Consider the following 18,541-nt stretch of genomic DNA (forward strand, 5'->3'; position numbering starts at 1 on the left):
CATGCTTTTAAGAGCACTTCCAGTTGCAAACACACAGCCTGTAAGAATTCAAACCTGCCACTTCTGTAGACCTCTCATATTAGATCAGATCAGGTCCCTGTGGCCTTCCTTCATCCCCACCAAAGAAGGCAGTATAAATACATTCAAGTGGTCTTTAAAAGATCCTATGCCACATTCTGTTTCTCTCACTCAGAGTGATGTAAACCAGGAGTAACTCCACTGATGTCAGGGGAGATACACCAGTGTTAAAGCTTGGAAGACACTAGCAGAGCAGGAAAGAACTTCCAGCGTTCCATGTAGTAGCCTGATGTAATCAGGACAAATCTCCATCCACCAAACTTTTCTCATTTTGGCCTTTGGTAATTGATATCATCGGAACTAACCCTCGAAACTAATTTTCATTCAATGACACGTGGGCCACACATCCTTACGGGGAAAAAAGGGAGCAACAGAAGGGTAGGATCAGAGAGGTCTGTCAGAAGAGAAGTCCCGGGTGGGGAGTGGAGAGTATGGCCGAGATGTTGTCGTTACATTGGTGTAAATGTGAAAGAATTGAGGAGTGCTTGAAATTGTGTGGGAGTGAGTGGGGGTCCAATAGGGTTAGGTTTGAAATAAGCAAAATAGCAAAGGGTTAAAAAACAAAAAGAAAACAGGAAAAGGTTACAATCAAACAAATGCAAAAATAGAAAATAAAAGTCAGCAAAACTGCAAGGGCTGAAAAAGCCCCAGAAAAAAGATGATTAGAAAGGATTTTGAAGTCTTGGGTTGCATCTCTTCCCCCTTCCTTTGTATTCTCCCCAGTTAAGCCCCAATCCTGCAGCGGGATCCATATGGATGTTCCCTGCACAGTGGGGCTCTGTGTGGGAACCGGGGTCTGCCTGCACAAAACTAGTTGCTAGATGGGAGACATTGATCGTGAGTTCTGAGGCTGGGATCCCATGCAGTTTATGTGAACGGTGCTTTGGGTATAGTAAAAATAACAATACAGATTGAGATTTGAGTGAATTAGCAAATGCAGGCCCTGGTCCAGTAAGAAGTTATTCACAGTGGAACCTCACTGAAATGTCAGATCCTCCTCAGCCCAGGACACTTTGCAAAATCAGGGCCTTAGAATGAGTAATCCTATGGTGGAATGACAGATTAATTGTGTTTCAAGACAGCTCATCAGCACTCCTGGTGATTTGATTGAGGATGTGATGAACAAAAGAAAAAAATAGCTGAGCATTTGTGTCCATTTCATCTCTGCTGCCCCAATTCAGAAATAACATAGATATAACAATATAGATGTCTGCTGTTTTCTTTTTGCTGTGTGTGGGCATTGAATATTCCCTTGGTTTCTGTGTTACTTTGTCTGTGTAACATTTCAATTTGTCAGAACCATTAAAAAAAACCAACTCTGAAGACTTTCAGTGATTCCAGTAGCTAATGCAAATCCAGTCACTGAATCAAAATAATGTATCAGTCAAGCAGAGAGAGTTTTGACTATCTATAAAAAGCCACTTTTCAAATAAAAAAGTTACATCCCGTCACTTAAAGCGCAAGGCAAGTCTATGCTAGAAGAGCAGTTAAAGCAAATGAGATAGGCTAGAAATGTTAGAGTTAATCCAAGGCCCCCGTCTTGCCAACCAGGGCCCAAGCATAATTTTTTCGGGCCCAGAACACACTTGTAACACGGGTCCCCTCCCACAAACATACCGCAATCCCTCATCCCACACATACAATCTCCAGAGCCATGAAATTTTTTTTCCTCATGGTAATGGGAGTTGCAGCCTGAGCCGGGCTCCCCAGGGCCTGTGGGCCCTGGTAAAGTGTACCTTCCCCCTCCCCCCCCCATGTGGGGGCCCTGTTGCCAACACTTATGCATATAATAGTCTCATTGACTCTACTGGCTCTACTCCCCTGTGTAAAGTTAAGCAAACGTCTAACTATTTGCAGGACTGGGGTGCTCTGCTCCTGATTTGGGGTCTGCTTATGCAGACTCGTGCACCTATGTGGAGCCCCCTTATTTTCATAGACTATAAGGTCAGAAGGAACCATTATGATCATCTTGTCTGACTTCCTGCACAACGCAGGCCACAGAACTTCATCCACCCACTCTTATAATAGACCCCTAACCTAAGACTGAGTTATTGAAGTCCTCAAATCATGATTTAAAGATTTCAAAGTACAAAGAATCCACCAGCAAGTGACCCAGGCCCCATGCAGCAGAGGAAGGTGAAAAATCCCCAGGGCCTCTGCCAATCTGCCCTGGGGGAAAATTCCTTCCCGACCCCAAATATGACGATCGGTTAAACCCTGAGCATGTGGGCAAAACTCACCAGCCAGACACCCAGATAGAATTCTCTGTTGTAACTCAGAACCCACCCATATAACGTCCCATCACAGGCCATTGGACATATTTACCACCAATAGTCAAAGATCAGTCAGTTGCTAAATTAGGCTGTCCCATCATACCATCTCCTCCATAAACTTATCAAGCTCAGTCTTGAAACCAGCTAGGTTTCTTGCCCCCACTACTCTCCTTGGAAGGCTGTTCCAGAACTTCACTCCCCTAGTAGTTAGAAACTTTCATCTAATTTCAAGTCTAAACTTCCTGGTGGCCAGTTTATATCTATTTGTTCTCGTCTCCACATTGGTGCTGAACTTAAATAACTCCTCTCCCTCCCTGATATTTATCCCTCGTCTGATGTATTTATAGAGAGCAATCATATCTCCCCTCAGCTTTCTTTTGGTTAAGCTAAATAAGCCAAGCTCTTTGAGTTTCCTCTCATAAGGCAGGTTTTCCACTCCTGGTATCATCCTAGTAGCCCTTCTCTGCATCTGTTCCAGTTCAAATTCATCTTTCTTAAACATGGGAGACCAGAACTGCACACAATATTACAGAGAAGGTCTGACAAACGCCTTGTATAACGGTACCAACATCTCCCTATCTCTACTGGAAATACCTTGCCTGATACATCCAAGGACCGCATTAGCTTTTTTCACGGCCACATCACATTGGCGGCTCATAGTCATCCTGTGATCAACCAATATGCTGAGATTCTTCTCTTCCTCTGTCATTTCCAACTGATGTGTCCCCAGTTTATAGCAAAAGTTCTTGTTTGAATAGGGCTGGCCAGAAAATAACTCTGTTTTGCAAAAAAGTTTAAAAGGTTTCAAAATTTGTTTTTGTTCAAGTATGCAAAACAAACCTGAGACCTTTCAAGATGTTTTATTATTGATGGAAATATTTTTTCTGCAGTTTGTGTGTGTATTGTGAAATCAACATTTATTGATAACAATCTAATCCTTCCAAGCCTATCTTTAACACATTTTAGATTAAATTAGTCCTGGGACCTGGTAATAATATGAAACTGAAGTAAGGAAATGATGTTCAACTACTGTGCAGACCACAAACTGTTCTCAAACAAAATATATAACACTTGCTGACCTTATTTGCTGTAATGGAGAGAGAACTGAATGAAATTATATATATGGAAATTTTAGTACCAAGACTGAAATATATTAAAATATTGCATAAAATTGTTCAATTGTCTTAAAATTTGAATCCAGGGAGGTTACACAGGGATTTATTTTAACTTCATAATACTAAATAATGGCCATTTTGTAACATCTTATCCTAAAGCACATTAAAAAGAGGTGAAATTTTCAAAGCTTTTGTGGTGTCCAAATCCCTGGGGTACCTTTGAAAATCTCATATCTAGCTTGTATATGGCACTTTTCATCAATAGTTCTCAAAATGTGTTACAAAGGAAGGTTAAGTAGTATTATCCCCATTTTATAGATGGGGAAACTGAGTCACAGAGCGGTGATGTGACTTGCCCAGGGTCACTCAGCAGGCCAGTGGCAGAACCAGCAATAGAACCAAGGACTCCTACATCCTAGTCTAGGCCACTCCCCATTAGGCTACACTGCTCCCACCTCGGTGCATCCACCTTGACATACAGTCACTTTGGAGAAGCTATGTAGCACCCTTTTAACATAGCAGAGAAGAAAGGCCTGGGAGTCAGGCAACCTGGGTTCTGTTTCTGAGTTTCAATAGGTCTTTTCACCTCTCTTTCTGGTGGCTTCCCTACCTGTAAAATGGGAGATGAGAATATTTGTCTGCCTCACAGGGCTGTTTCGAGGTTTAATTTACTGATGTAGGTAAACTACATTGAGATCCTTGGATGCAAGGTGCTATGGGAGTGCATCTCATATGAAGGGCCTTGGGATCTGTAGTACTGACTTCTCATCCAAGAGACTGCACCTCTGGCAGCACAGAGATGCCCAGCTCCATGCAGAGACACTGCTTTCTAAGGACTCAGAGGGCAGAATGCCATTTCCTGCAACACCTACCTCTTCCCTGGAGGTTTTGCCATCCAAGCAATGATTCAGCCTAGCCATGCCTAGCTTACAGAGCAGAGGGCATCAGCATGGCAATAGCATAAAGGTACATCTCTTACCAAACTCTGATGAACATCATTTTTTCCCATCATCCCTGGCTTTTAAACTAAGGATTAAATCACAAGCTGCAGGGTTCCCAAGAATCACTCTGGTAGTTAAAACAACAAGAGTCCTGATGAAGTGGGTTACAGCCCACGAAAGCTTATGCCCGCAGAAATTTGTTAGTATTTAAGGTGCTACAGGACTCTCATTGTTTTTGCTGTATACAGACTAATACGGCTACCCCTCTGGAACTTTTCCGGTAGTTAAGTTCTCCAGAATCAGGTTGTCTTTTTCAAGCCACAAGGTATTTCCTGCCTCCTCCCTCTCCTTTATATAAATAAATAAATAAAGTCATAATAAGTTTAAAAAATACCCAGAATGTTCACTGTAGTTTAGAAAAACCCTCACTTGAGTTATGAGGAAAGGGGGCTACTTGAAGGTCTTTGGGTGATGGGCTGCTTAGAAGAATCATGCATTTCTGCTGATTGGGGGGGGAGTTTCCTCCCCACCCTGCCCCCTTTTAGGGGAAGAGGGAGTGAAAAGTACTTTAAGAACAGCTGTGTGAAGCCAGGAAAGGTTGTGGGAATTTGTGGCAAAAGGCACCACAGAGGGCTGTTGTGAACCTTTAGACCAGGCCAGGTGGCCTTCTAAGTGGGTCTGGGACTACTTATTATTTTGGGTGGAGACTGAAATTGAGTTTGTTTTTCTTTTTTTAGGGGCCAAGGGGGTGTTTGAACCTCAAACACCAGAGGCATAAATTAGCCCAGAGTAAAGCCTTTATAACAGAGGAAAACACAGAGCCCTCTGAATCCAGCCCACTGAGACTCCCGTGGGTCAGTACAGCTGCTTGGCCTACAAGGCAGGTTTAAAAACATCTCCATTTTATGACTGGGGATTTTTACAGGGGGGGGTGTCTCCACTGCAAGGTAATTAATAATCATACAAAGAGCACCTTCAATTGCAGGAACTCGGAATGCCTCTTAGGTACTAATGCATTCAGCCTTGCAACAACACACCTGTGAGGATTGTCCTTGTCGATAGGTGGAGAAACTGAGGCACTAAGCAGCAGAGAAGTGATTTGCCCAAGGCCTTTCAGTGCATTAGGAGTAGAACTAGGAACAGAACCCAGATCATCTGATCTCCATGCCCTGCCTTATCCCTCTATCCCTCATTAGTAGTAGAACTAGGAACAGAACCCAGATCATCTGATCTCCATGCCCTGCCTTAGCCTCTATCCCTCATTCTATTAAAAACATGTAGGGCACTTTAAAAAAACAGACTCCCTCATTGAAATTGCTGTGTGGAGATTTCCTCGGCAGCTGCCTGCAAGTATTGCCTGGGAATTTCCATTTTCCAGCCTCCCGCTTGCTTTTCTTGCCGGGCTCAGGCCTGGGAAACGGGAAGATTAAGGTTTGTGTGCAGCCCTGACAAAAACAGCTGGAATGCCCCTCCCTCCCCGGCTCCTTCCCCTTTTGTTCCAAGCAGGCAGGGAAGGGGAGATTCGCAGAGCCCAGCGTTAGAGGCACATTCACTGAGCCTCTTCAGCAATAATAGCCATTACCTTTCCAGGCAGCCAAGCCAGCCCCCCTGACTGCAGTGCCTGCTCCCCTCCCCATGGCCTGCTAGAGAGCGGGGAGAGATTCCTCTGTGCAGTCCCTGGGCTTGTCTGGCAGCATCATCCCCCAGCTCTGGCTGCATTGGTGCCTGTCAATTCCCTCCTGCTCTGGCTTCTCTCGCCTGCCTGGTTGCAGCCAGCGTTAGCCTAGGGGAGTGGCAGGCTGTATTCCAGAGGGCTGCCGTGTCCGGCTAGGGCTGGGGGGCCAGGAGATGGTTGCAAGCAGCCTGGAGGGCTCCTCCGCAGCCCCCCTGCAAGCTGGATGCTAAGGAAGAAGGTAAGAAAGACCTGGGTTGAGGGAGGGTGGAGAACAGCCGAAAAGGGGACATGGGGGGTCGTTGTGCAAGCCCAGGCTGCTCTAAGAAATAGGAATTATTTTGGGGGAAGTCCTCTGGCCTGTGTTATCAGGAGGTCAGACTAGATGGTCATAATGGTCCCTTCTGGTCTTGGAATCTATGAATTCTGAGCTGTGCACTATGAATCTTGAGCCAGCAACAAAGGAGGGGGGGTGAATGAAGCTGGTGTGGTTCCCTGTTGGAAAATGCCAGGGGTGATTTGGGGGTGGGGCGCTGAGATCGGCATTGCATCTCCTTGCTACAGGATTGTTCATGGAAAAAAGCATTGTCCTTGGGCTGGGGAAAGAAAAGGACACAGTCCTTATGGCAGGCTGGATTATGTGCTAGGGATGCTGCAGCAGTCCCTTTTGGCTGGGCAGCGATTAAACGTGGAAAGCTGGGTTAGGAGGGGAGGACTGGAGAGAGAGACTGTTGGAGGAGATTTTTGTTTTGAGCTGTGCTGCTGTCGCATCCACTCCATCTCTACTCCTCCCCCCCACCCCATGGAACACGCCCACCTGAACACAGCCGGGGCTGTGATCCTGGCTTGCAGCCTCTACCCATGGGTGTAGGTTTGACAGTAAGGCCATATACACACTCACAGATGTAGAGAATGGCACCTTCCTCTCCTTAATTCCAAGCAGAGGGGACAAACGGGCCTGATGGGAACGACCTTGCCTATCATCATCTATTGCTTAACACGGCTCAAGTTTTGGTTTCAAACAGAAGCTGTGTTTTTCTTGTGTGTGCTGGCTGTTTTGATTGCGTGGCAGTCTTTGGCTGCTGTGCTGGGCATCACCATGGATTACTGGTCCTCTCATCATTTAGAGATTGATATTGCTGTGCTACAGGATCTGTCTACTTCTTGTCTGTAGCTGGGAAATGGCATTCTAAACAAGGGCAGACTGGAATGTATTGTTAGTATTTCTATAGTGCTGCAGGAGTCGGTGGTACTTTGTATAAATAATACAGCATAAAGACAAGGTCCCTGCCCCTTGCAGCTTCCATTCCAAACAGAGGAAAGGGCCTAATGGTGTGACTGGACAGGCTCCATAGGCGTGAGTGAGGACGAGGCAGAGGCGCCCCTTATCTTTCGGTATCTAAGCAGGCTGGTCAGAGATGTGTTTGGAAAAGGCTTGAAGACAAAGCCTTATGTCAGTGCTAAGCGCTGTTTACGGTTCTGCTGATTGTCAGTCTGGTAGGCCTGTGAACCCCAGCTCAGAAATTATTCCTGCTGGGATGAGTGTCAAGTTTCAGTAGCCCAGCCTTCCTTGCTGGAAAAGAAGGTTTCCTCGGGGGTGACTTGCATTTTAAGAGTTTAAAAAAAAAACAACCCAAAAAAACAATTTGCAGTGCCTGCCTGAGCCTTTGCTCTGTGTGCTGCTAGGAGACATTCCTCTACCTAGCTGCGCTCAGGATGCCCCCTTCTAATCAGCACATTTCAGCCTGGCCCTGTCATTGCTGGGGAGGTGATGCTTTAAAAGCAGTGCAGCTGCCTGGCCTGTTCTTCAACTTGGGTCTATTATTTGGCAGTTTAAAAAAAAATTGCTGCCTGCTGTTAGGCTACTTGAATGTGATCCATTTCTATTAGCCCAATCCAGCAAGGACCGGGTTTGCAGTCAGACAGCTGTGCTCTCCCCAACAGATGTCACTTTGCCTGCCAGAAACCACTCGGGGTGCAAGACTTGAAATGGGCATCGCGAAGACAGGCCACTGGTTAAAATGTTAGCAACAGCCATTATAAGAATCTCGGTGACGAACTGTGTGAGGGGTTGAGCTATGATTTTGGAAGGCTGAGGGCGGCTGTATTGAAACAAATAAAAACCTGTCTATCTAACGGGACGCTGTTGTGATTAAAAATCATGGCCTGGATTATCTACTGAGGCCAAGATTCGGTTGCGACTCCCTAATATTTTGTTTGGCTCTAAGCCACCTCCGGGCCAGAGGGACTGTTCTAACCTGTTCCAGCTGGCAGTGGTCCTCAGTGGACTGCCTATAGGTTAAAGCCATGTGTTAGTCCAGGCAGAGAGAGTTAGACTAGCACATGGCTTGCTGTTTTTCACCTACTTGTTAGGACTTGGTTTGGCCTCATTCAGACAAAGAGTATTTATGTAAACCCTCTGTGCCATGGTTGGTTTCAAAGGTGCTGAACATGCAGAGCTCCTATTGAAGTCAATGGCTGTTGTTGGTAAAGAGAGAGAAATAAATTGGACACATTCTCCTTTTTACTGCTTTATGGGTTTTTTAAAGATGGCCTGTGAGTGTGTGGCATTTATTTCTCCTCCTGCCCCCGCACTTGTTTTTTATATTAGAAATTCATGTCTTGTTTGCCCTAGAGTAGTGGTTCTCAATCTTTTTGGGCTCAGGACACATTTGTAAATGTTCATGGCCTGGCACAACCCAGTAAATAGTCTGGGAGTGGAGGGACCCTGGGGTGGTTTTGGTCAGATCCTGCCCCCTGCGGGGGTTGGGTCCTGCCCTGCACTCACCCCACAGTGGCGGGTCCTGCAGCTCCTGTGCTGTGGGGCTGGCTGGGCTTGGCTCTCGGCTCCGGGTGTTGCAACCTCTGGGGTTTCAGCGTTACTCAGGTGTGGCCCTGCTCCCCTGACTAGACCAAATGTTTGTGAGTAGAGTTGTGACCTGGTTCACAGGACTGTAGTGCCACTCACTCAAATTTGGCCTACCTGGACTCCTGTTGTCATGACGGCAGGGCCAAAGGTGAGTGACGCTGGGACCCCAGAGGTGGCAGGGCCTGAGCAGGAAGGTGACCCAGCCATCCCTCAGGGACCGGAGCTGCCATACAACCCTTTGAAACATTCTGGCGACCCAATTTTGGGTCCCGACCCATGGGTTGAGAAACCCTGCTCTAGAGGACTCTGTGGTTGACAATATTATGGTAGTTCCCAAAGACACTAGCCAGGATTGGGGCCCCATTGTACCAGGCACTACACAAACTCAGAGGAGACAGTCCCTGCCGAGACAGCAAGATGATGACATTGCATGAGTCAAGGGAGTGAAAGCTGCGCTGTTGGGAGAGGAATGGAATTCTAACCACACAAAGATTTGTGTGTTAGTGCCTCTGTAGCTTCGTTTGTAACTTGTCTTCAAAATGTTAATCAATCTTTGGATATAGCTTTCAGCTCCTCCATTGTTTCAGATGAAGTGTGAGAACTCACAATTCACAAGGTCTGAGTCAAGTCGTAGTTCTTCCAGCAAAACAAGAGAAGCCAGAGTTGACATTTCTAGTATTTCCCTATGCTTGTTTCTTTATCTTAGAAAAAACCTCTTTGAGACCCTTTTTGTACATTAAAACAAGGACAAAAGCCCACCTTTAAATAGAAATCTTTGTGGGTCACTGTTAGTGTGGGTCTGTGGTGTAAAAACCCAGCACTTCACCAATGCATCTCCTCCCTGTTTGTGCTCAGAACCGTCTCTGCTAACTTTAGTGACACAAGTAATTTTTCATTATTGTTTACTCCTGTTAGCCCTGCAGAGCCAACACAGATCAGAGAGAGTGGTCTGGATTCTATTCTAGCTCCTTCATCCTCTGCAGGATTGTTAACTGCTTTATTACTGTAGTTCTCCAACAAAGATTGGGGCTGCATTTTGCTAATCACCGCACAAATGAATAGTGAGAGACAACTCTTATGCCAGAGATCCGTATGGTCCAATTAGACAAGAGAGGCATAGGGTGGGCGAAAGGGAAATTAAGTGATTTGCCCAAGATCACACAAGAAGTCTGTGGAAGGTCCAGAATTGAATCCAGACCTCCTAAGTCCAACTTTAGTGCCTTGTCCACAGAATCATCCCTTGCCCTTCTCTCCTAACACACGCTTCTGTTGCAGAATCTTTATTGCTCATGGTGATGCATGAGCTGTAAAAAACCCATTTCAGCTGTCAGATCATTGGCTGAATCTGCAGAGCTAGCAGTTGGGAAAAACCATCTTTTTACGTGTAAACTAAACATAGGTGATAGGTATATTGTTAAGAGACAAACATGGAACCCTACCAAGTACAGTCTCTTTCCACAGTGCAGACACGCTTCAAATGCAGTTACACCTGCTCCATAGATGTGGGGCCTGATGTAGTTTGTTTACATTTTGCAGAGATGATAAAACTTCACAGGTCAATTTCACTTGGTTTATAGACAGTTTTACCTTCTGGTTTTCATGTTCTAGCAGAGTGCTCCCCTCAGTGGAAAGATGACTTCATTCCACATGACTCTTGGTCTGTCACCTTATGCCAGCACTCATCTCTTGTTTCATCTTTAAAAAAAGTTATTTTGCTAAAAAGCCAGTAAAAATCACAACCTTTTATCAGCCCTGTTGCTTGGAACAAGTACTAAAGGAACAATATGTTTTTATTAGCTGCTTTCTAAAAGGAAAAACAAAATCTGATCCAGAAAATAGCCAGCGTTCGCTCAATTACAGCATAAGTGAATGGAACACATTGAAATAAATGCAACCAAGGATTGTCAAATTCCACTACAGCAGAAATAATAAATAAATAAAATCAAATCATAAAAGAGGCATGAAAAAGTGAAGTGACTTGCTCAAAGTTATGTAGCAGAGCCAGGAATGAAACCTAGCTCTTCTGAGTCCCACTCGAGTGCTGTATCCCCTAGACCCAGGCTGCCTCCCAGGGAGGAATGATCTATATTAAGGCACAAAAGAGATCTGAGACATTGACTTGGCTTAAATTTGTTACTTTAGTTTAGAAGAACTACCTGAACTCTGATACTGACTCTCACAATGGCCTAGAAGAAATCAACCTCTCTACCTCCATTTTCCAATCTGTAAAATGGACTTATTTATCCATAACTCACAGAGAGAGAGAGATTTTAGCATCTGAAAGAATTAGGGCACCTAACTTCTATTAACTCTCAATGGGCGTTTCAGTGAGGCAGTATGATCTAGTTGGCCAAGGACAAGACTGGGATTCAGGACTCCAGTGTTCTATTCTTACCTCTGCCACTGATCTGCTGGGTGACCTTGTGCAAGTCAATTCCTCCCTCTGTGCCTCAGTTTCCCCAACTGTAAAGTGCTTAGAGATCTATGGACAAAAAGTGCTCTAAAGGAGTTAAGTGGTATTGCAACTCCCTCAGACACTTTTGAAATTTACACACATAGTACTTTTAAATATGTAATCCAAACCATATTCCCTGTCCCAAAGACCTTAGTTTAAATTAATTCTATTAATTAACATAATTATCATATTAACATTAACAGGGTTTAGGGAAGGCTTCGTTAAACGTTTGTATTGTACTTGGAATACAGTAAGAAGCTATGTTCATGTTTCTTGGGGTTTCCCCTTGATTTTTTTTTTCTGTCTGTTTCAAATTCTCTTTAGCTCATCAGCCCCTCCATACCACTTCCTACAGTGACTCATCATGCCAGTTATGAGCTGATGTGCAAGGGTAACTTCCCTCCCAGCACAGCTCCTGTAAAACCAAGTGGCCAAAACGTTGCACCAACTTTTGGCACAATTACTGACAAAACCTTTCTCTGGGTGACCTGCTTTGTCTGTTGACCCCTTGTTTATTGCATCAGGCTCTGAAAACTTTTGTGTTCACCAATTAGTGCTGGCAAGTTTTCAATAATTCTTTGAGCCTGGCAGGCGCGAAAACCAGCTGCCTGTAGAAACAGCACAAACTTTCCCATCACTTGCGAGCACTCCCATTTCCATTCATGACCTGTAAGCATGTTTCCTGGATGTTAACGAGCTTCTGAATGTGTAAGAACCCCAGAAAAGAAGCTTTCTATTGGAACAGCTTATGAGGCAATTATGTCATGGGATGTACTTAATGGACTTTTCTTTAGCTTCACTTTGAATATTGAGCATTTTGTGTGTGTAAAACACTGGTTTAATGCATGTGGTCATCTCTCTCCATACACCCTGTCCCATGACTATAGTCTATTACTTAGTTATATAGCTTCTGTTCAGTTCTACTATCGTTGTTCTACAGAGCTTCTACTTAGCTTAGTTCTGTAGCTTCTATTTAACTTTTAGTTAACCGCGTTACTGCTCTGGCTTGGTGGGTAGGGTCGGTCACTGTGTGACCTTGAACAAGTCACTTAACCTCTCTGGGCCTCAGTTTCCCAACGGATAAAATAAGGATATCCTTGAATAGTACTAGGATATTTTAGTGAGTGTCCAACAGTCCCTCCTTGAATGGAGATTTACTAAGAGAGAACGTGGCATAAATAAAATGGTGTCTCAACACCTGTGCGTCACAAGGAAAATTTCTGTCCTTTTTTCCCTGCCTTGGCTTCTGCTAAAGGAAATTTGCTCAGTCACTTGCTATCTGCTCCTTAGTGCCCAGAGCCTTGCACTACGTTTGGCACCAAATCTAATGATGATTTCTTGAAGTGCCGTAGGACTTGGTGTGTACTTTGAAGTGTCAGCGAACCAGTGCAAAGGGTTCGGTGGTGAATCCAAATACAACCACTTAAGCGTGGATGAATGGTGATGATCGTGAAGCTACACTTAGGCAGTTTCTTTCTTTGTTTTTTTAATATATTTTAGGGAGATACTGATCTTTGGCACTGAGTGTCTCAGTATCTAGACAAAGAAAGCAGGTGGTTCCATATTTGGTCCAGGGCATGGAAATATTACAGGTCTTACAAATACATAAGATGCACCCGTTCGTCATCAGCTGGTTAAAGTGGCAGTCGTCAAACTATTGGAACTAGGAAGTGCTGTTCATCTATATTCAATCACGTGTGATCAGAACAGCTTCTCCATGGGTCAGCTACCAGTGGGCCAAACCTGTACTGAACATAGTACTCAGCCTGGGGAAAGTCAATGTGTATTCTTGAAGGACAGCACAGAATGTCATGGAATTTTTTTCCATCTTTCATTGGGATCTGTGCAAAAGCTTTTTGAACTTGCTAATGTCTGTTCTATATGGAGGCCTTCTGTGAATGCATCCCAGGAAATGGTGCTTGAAATAACAAGGATTCATCTAACCTGCAGATTCTTAGTCTTGAGACCTTTGATGCATCAGCAAGCACATCTTTCCCTGATGAAAATGAAACTTCACAAATGAGTTCATTGGCTAAGAAGCACAGGCGGCGTTAGGGCACTTCAAAAAGGCACTCATGGGTGTTAAGATAATTCATATTTATGGAACACTAGGATCTAATCTCCCTTAGGGTGCCAGAAGTTTATGGCTTGCCCTAGTTAAAAGAAGTCACATAGCAAATTTAATGCTCTGAGTTTTTCATTTGTACTTAATTGTTGCTAAGATCCTGTTTACTCTACCAATATAGTTGTGTCAGGGGCCCCTAGTCTCAGGCTGTATTGGCACGTCTGGACAGGGCCAAGTCTTTGCCTTTGTTATGATCTTGCCTATACTAAGGGGTGGAACTAAGGGGAATTTGTAGTGGAGAAAGACTCTGTATTTTGCTAAATGACATTTTCCTGCATAATAAACCTGCTATACTCATAGTCTCTAAAGTCAGAAGGGACCAATGTGATCATCTAGTCTGACCTTCTGCACAATGCAGGCCACAGAACCTCACCCATACACTCCTGTAATAGACCCCTACTGTGACTGAGTTATTGAAGTCCTCAAATCATGGTTTAAAGACTTTAAGGTACAGAGACTCCACCAGCAAGTGACCCATGCCCCATGCTACAGAGGAAGGTGAAAACCCCCCAGAGGCTTTGTCAATCTGCCCTGAGGCAAAATTCCTTCCCAACCCCAAATATGGTGATCAGCTAAATCCTGAGAATGTGGGCAAGACTCACCAGCCAGACACCCAAGAAAGAATTCTCTGTAATAACTCAGAATCCACCCCATCTAAAATCTCTTCACAGGCCATTGGTGTATCTACCATCAGTAGTCAAAGATCAGTCAATTCCCAAACTAGGCTGTCCCATCAGACCATCCCCTCCATAAATTTATCAGGCTCAATTTTGAAGCCAGCTAGGTTTTTTGCCCCCACTGCTCCCCTTGGAAGGCTATTCCAGAACTTCAGTCCTCTGATGGTTAGAAACCTGCATCTTATTTCAAGTCTAAACTTCCTGGTGGCCAGTTTATATACTTTAGTTCTTGTGTCCACATTGGCGCTGAACTTAAATAATTCCTCTCCCTCTCTGGTATTTATCCCTTTGATGTATTTATGGAGAGCAATCATATCTCCCCTCAGCCTTCTTTTGGTTAGGCTAAACAAGCTAAGCTTTTTGAATCTCCTCTCATAAGGCAGGTTTTCCATTCCTGTTATCATCCTAGTAGTCCTTCTCTGCACCTGTTCCAGTTTGAATTCATCTTAAACCTGGGGGACCAGAACTGCACACAGTATTCCAGATGAGGTCTCACAAGCACCTTGTATAACAGTACTAACACTTCCCTATCTCTACTGGAAATACCTCATCTGATGCATTTGAGGACCGCATTTGCTTTTTTCATGGCCGCATCACATTGGTGGCTCATATTCATCCTGTGATCAACCAATATGCCCAAGTCTTTCGCCTCTCTGTCACTTCCAACTGATGCATCCCCAGTTTATAGCAGAAATTCTTGTTATTGGTCCTTAAATGCATGACCTTATACTTTCCCCTATTACATTTCATCCTATTTCTATTACTCCGGTTTACAAGGTCATCCAGATCTTCCTGTATGATATCCCGATCCTTCTCTTTATTGGCAATACCTCCCAACTTTGTGACATCTACATATTTTATTAGCACATTCCCACTTTTTGTGCCAACGTCAGTAATAAAAAGATTAAATAAGATTGGTCCCAAGAACATCCCTGAGGAATGACACTAGTAACCTCCCTTCAGCCTGACAGTTCACCTTTCAGTATGACCCATTGTAGTCTCCCCTTTAACCAGTTCTTTACCCCCTTTCAATTTTCATATTAATCCCCATCTTTCCAATTTAACTAACAATTCCCCATGCGGAACCATATCAAATGCCTTACTGAGATCTAGGTAAATTAGATCCACTGCATTCCCTTTGTCTAAAAAATCTGTTATCTTCTCAAAAAAGGAGATCAGGTTGGTCTGGCATGATCAACCTTTTGTAAAGCCATCTTGTAGTTTGTCCCAATTACCGTTAACCTCGATGTCCTTAACTACTTTCTCTTTCAAAATTTTTTCCAAAACCTTACATACTACTATACTATATATACTCAGTAATGCAACTGCCAGGGCTACAGCTATCAAGAGATAGTGAGACCTTGATGATCTAAATGAAGCATAGTCCTTTAACAAGAGTGTGGCTAGGTCATTCCATCTTTCCTTCCCACCTCATTCTGTCTGGATTCTCAGAAGGTCACTTTGACGCTTTTCTGCCTCCCTTTACATTTAAATTGTGTTAAGTGATGTAAAATTACACTTCCACAATGCTCCATCTAGCAAGATCTGCTAGCTCCACAAAACGTTAAGAACCAATATATGGTTGCTTTCCAATAGCACAGCGGCTTATAGAAACCATAAGATTAGGGGTGTGATTAAAAACAGGCTGTGCAGCAAAGCTGCTCTTGCAAAAGAATCCTGTACTGGTGAAAGACATCAGATTGATAGTCCTGTCGCAGAATGTGTACACCCCATGCAGTGCAAGCCTTCTCCGTTCCACCCAGCCAGCGGTGCCTCAACCCTGATGTGGAGAGAGCAGAGTGAGGGAGTAGTTCATTTTTCCTTGCCTACTTTGTTATCTGATGGCTGTGTAGAATAGTGATTTCTGTGCTATGGATGCCCATCTGCTAGGAACTAGCTTGTGACGTCTACCTTATGTTGCGCAAGCCACTGGGTTGTGAGTTGTGGCTCATGTTGTGTTAGCACCTAGAAGCCTCAAGCAGATTGGACCCTCTTTATGGCAGGCACTATGCAATTGTAGAGCAAATGTCAACCCCTACCCCATAGACCTTACAATCAAAAAGTCACACGGTAAGAGGTGGGTGAAACAAATAACCAGGCAGAGGCTGAGAGGAGGGCAGTATAACAATGATGGTATGATTTTTAGCACACACTGGTTGTAATAAGCCAGTTGATTGGTAGCAGTAATTGAGACTTGCCATCTGCCCAGGATGGTAACAACTTCCACTCCACTTCCAGCTGTTTTGGGCAGGATTGGAATTGGTGACTTGTAGGGGAAATGCCTCTCTTCTGTCTCTAAGCCCCTGAGCCATCCAGAGCTTTTCTTCTCACGATACCTTTATGCTGGTGCTGAGTAAGCTTAAATAGGAAGCTATATGTGACTAATGCACACTGGCCAGAAAACAAACATTGTTTAAGTTCCTGGCCTTCCTGTCTCTATCACTATGGGTGGTGGGAGTTACATAAATGTAAGTGCGGTCTGGGGAAATCACTCCTTGTTAAGAGACTCCAGAGAGAGCAGCAGTCGGAGAACCATGAACCATGGCGGAGGGGGTCAGCTTTTTGTGTGGGAAACTTAATATGAGCTGGTCAATCAGCAAAGAGGAGGAGGGGTTCTGGGAACTTGTCTCAGTCACTGTTAAGCTGCCCTGAGAATAGTGACAGACAGACAAAGCAGAATGACTGCAGTGGAATAAGACCAGTGAGGGGGCCTCCTCAATGGCTTAGATACTTCACTCTTCCAGAGCATTTTCAATTGGGTGATCTCATGCCACTTAACAGACATCAGTGAAGTAAGCCTCAGTGTCATTTTCCACCCACTATGGGACTGGTGCTATTATTTTCATTCTTCATCTGGCACAGAAAGTTGAAGTTACTGGCCCTAATGAAAGTAGAACCCAGTAGTCCCTGCTGCCAATACACTCTTCAGTCTCAAGACCCATGCCGTAGCACAGGGGTTGCCAAACTTTTTTCCCTGAGGCCCACCTGTGCAGCTGCATTTGTCAAGTGAAAACTTGATCCTTTGGGAGCCGCAGGGAATGGAGAAAGTCTGATGCTCCCTTGTGGTGATGAGAGTTCCAAATGCTGCCGTCCCAAACTGTTCTGCTCTGTTAGTATGAGACATGGACACACGGGCAAGATTGGCTCGCCTTACTCATGGGGGTAATCTCTTTGACTTCAGTGGAACTACTCCCAAGATTCAGCCCACACAAGGGTGAATTTACCAGAGGCATGCAAGGTGAGGCAAGTTACGTTTTCTCTGCTTTTCTCCGTACGCATACAACTTAATTCCTTGAACTGTTCTTAGAAACAAGAACCTGTTTGAGCTTTGCTGACCAGTCTCCATCTTGAAGTTGGATGCATCAAACCTTTCAGCAGTAAGACTTTCAATCTGACCTTTAATATAAATTCACTGGGCTAAATACTTCCCTGTCTTGCACCTGCACATGGGGTATAAAGTGGGTCACAATGTAGCCCACTGTTTTAAGGTGAATCTTTGCTGCCTCTGGGTAAACAGAAGTGTATCCTCCCCTATACTTTCTGTATTCCTTATTCTCTTTTGGCCAAATTCTCTGTGGTGTAAACTGCTGCAGCTCTATTGACTTCAAAGTAGCTCTCTTAATGCTGGGCAAAAGATGAACATGAATTACAGAAAGGAAATGCTCTAATAAATTCCCCATGTTTTAAATGTTCAAAGGGAAGAGAGACTGCAGTTCCCTTCATCATCCCTATTGCTGTCAACACTTTTATTTTCAACACTTTATGTTGCACCAGCCTTTCAATTACACTCTGCAAAGTGAGGCTGGCTTACTAAGAAGTCTTGGGTGTGTGGGTGGAAAAAGAACTTGGTCTTGGTTTTTTTTTTCATAATCAAAACCTGGGAAAGAGGTTAGACTACCAACCATGAACAAAGCAAGCCATATGCATAACTCATGCATATGCATGAGTGAGTGCCAGTGCATACTTTAATGCATTGTTAAATGGAGCAGTCAAAAGCCAGGAAATTCCAAAAGTTAGGGTTTCTATTGGAGGATTTACTCTGCCATATATGTTATGGCATGTATTTAATTACAGGAAGGATCAGATCTAAAAGGATATGCCACGTGTGGTATGTTGCAGAGCTGTATGATGGATTGTTTTATCAGACCTCTTTTCCTGCCTCACCTGAACTCTGCCCATTATTCTGTCTCCAAGCAGACTATTTCTAAAGTAAGTATTTTCCATTAAAAATTTGTAAAGAAACAGTTATTTCCTCTTTTTTTTTTTTTCTATGAAAAATTTGGGCTTGACCCAAAGCCCATTGAAGTCCATGGAAATCTTTCCACGGATTTCAATA

General features: G+C 44.1%; 1 protein-coding gene across 2 annotated transcripts in view; it reads left to right on the top strand.

Moving 5' to 3' along the window:
- The first annotated feature begins 5,747 nt into the window (after positions 1 to 5,747).
- Positions 5,748 to 18,541, top strand: part of CLIP2 (CAP-Gly domain containing linker protein 2) — a 110,188-nt gene continuing 97,394 nt past the window's right edge. For both annotated transcript variants that reach the window (XM_067537887.1, XM_067537888.1), the window contains exons 1-3: positions 5,748 to 5,838; positions 17,513 to 17,582; positions 18,280 to 18,414. The gene's annotated coding sequence lies outside the window, so the exon portion shown is untranslated. The remainder of the gene's footprint in view (positions 5,839 to 17,512; positions 17,583 to 18,279; positions 18,415 to 18,541) is intronic.

This window comes from Emydura macquarii, unplaced genomic scaffold (assembly GCF_026122565.2).
Source record: "Emydura macquarii macquarii isolate MOO-44397 ecotype Brisbane River unplaced genomic scaffold, CSIRO-AGI_Emac_v2 contig_450, whole genome shotgun sequence".
Taxonomy (NCBI): Eukaryota; Metazoa; Chordata; order Testudines; family Chelidae; genus Emydura; species Emydura macquarii.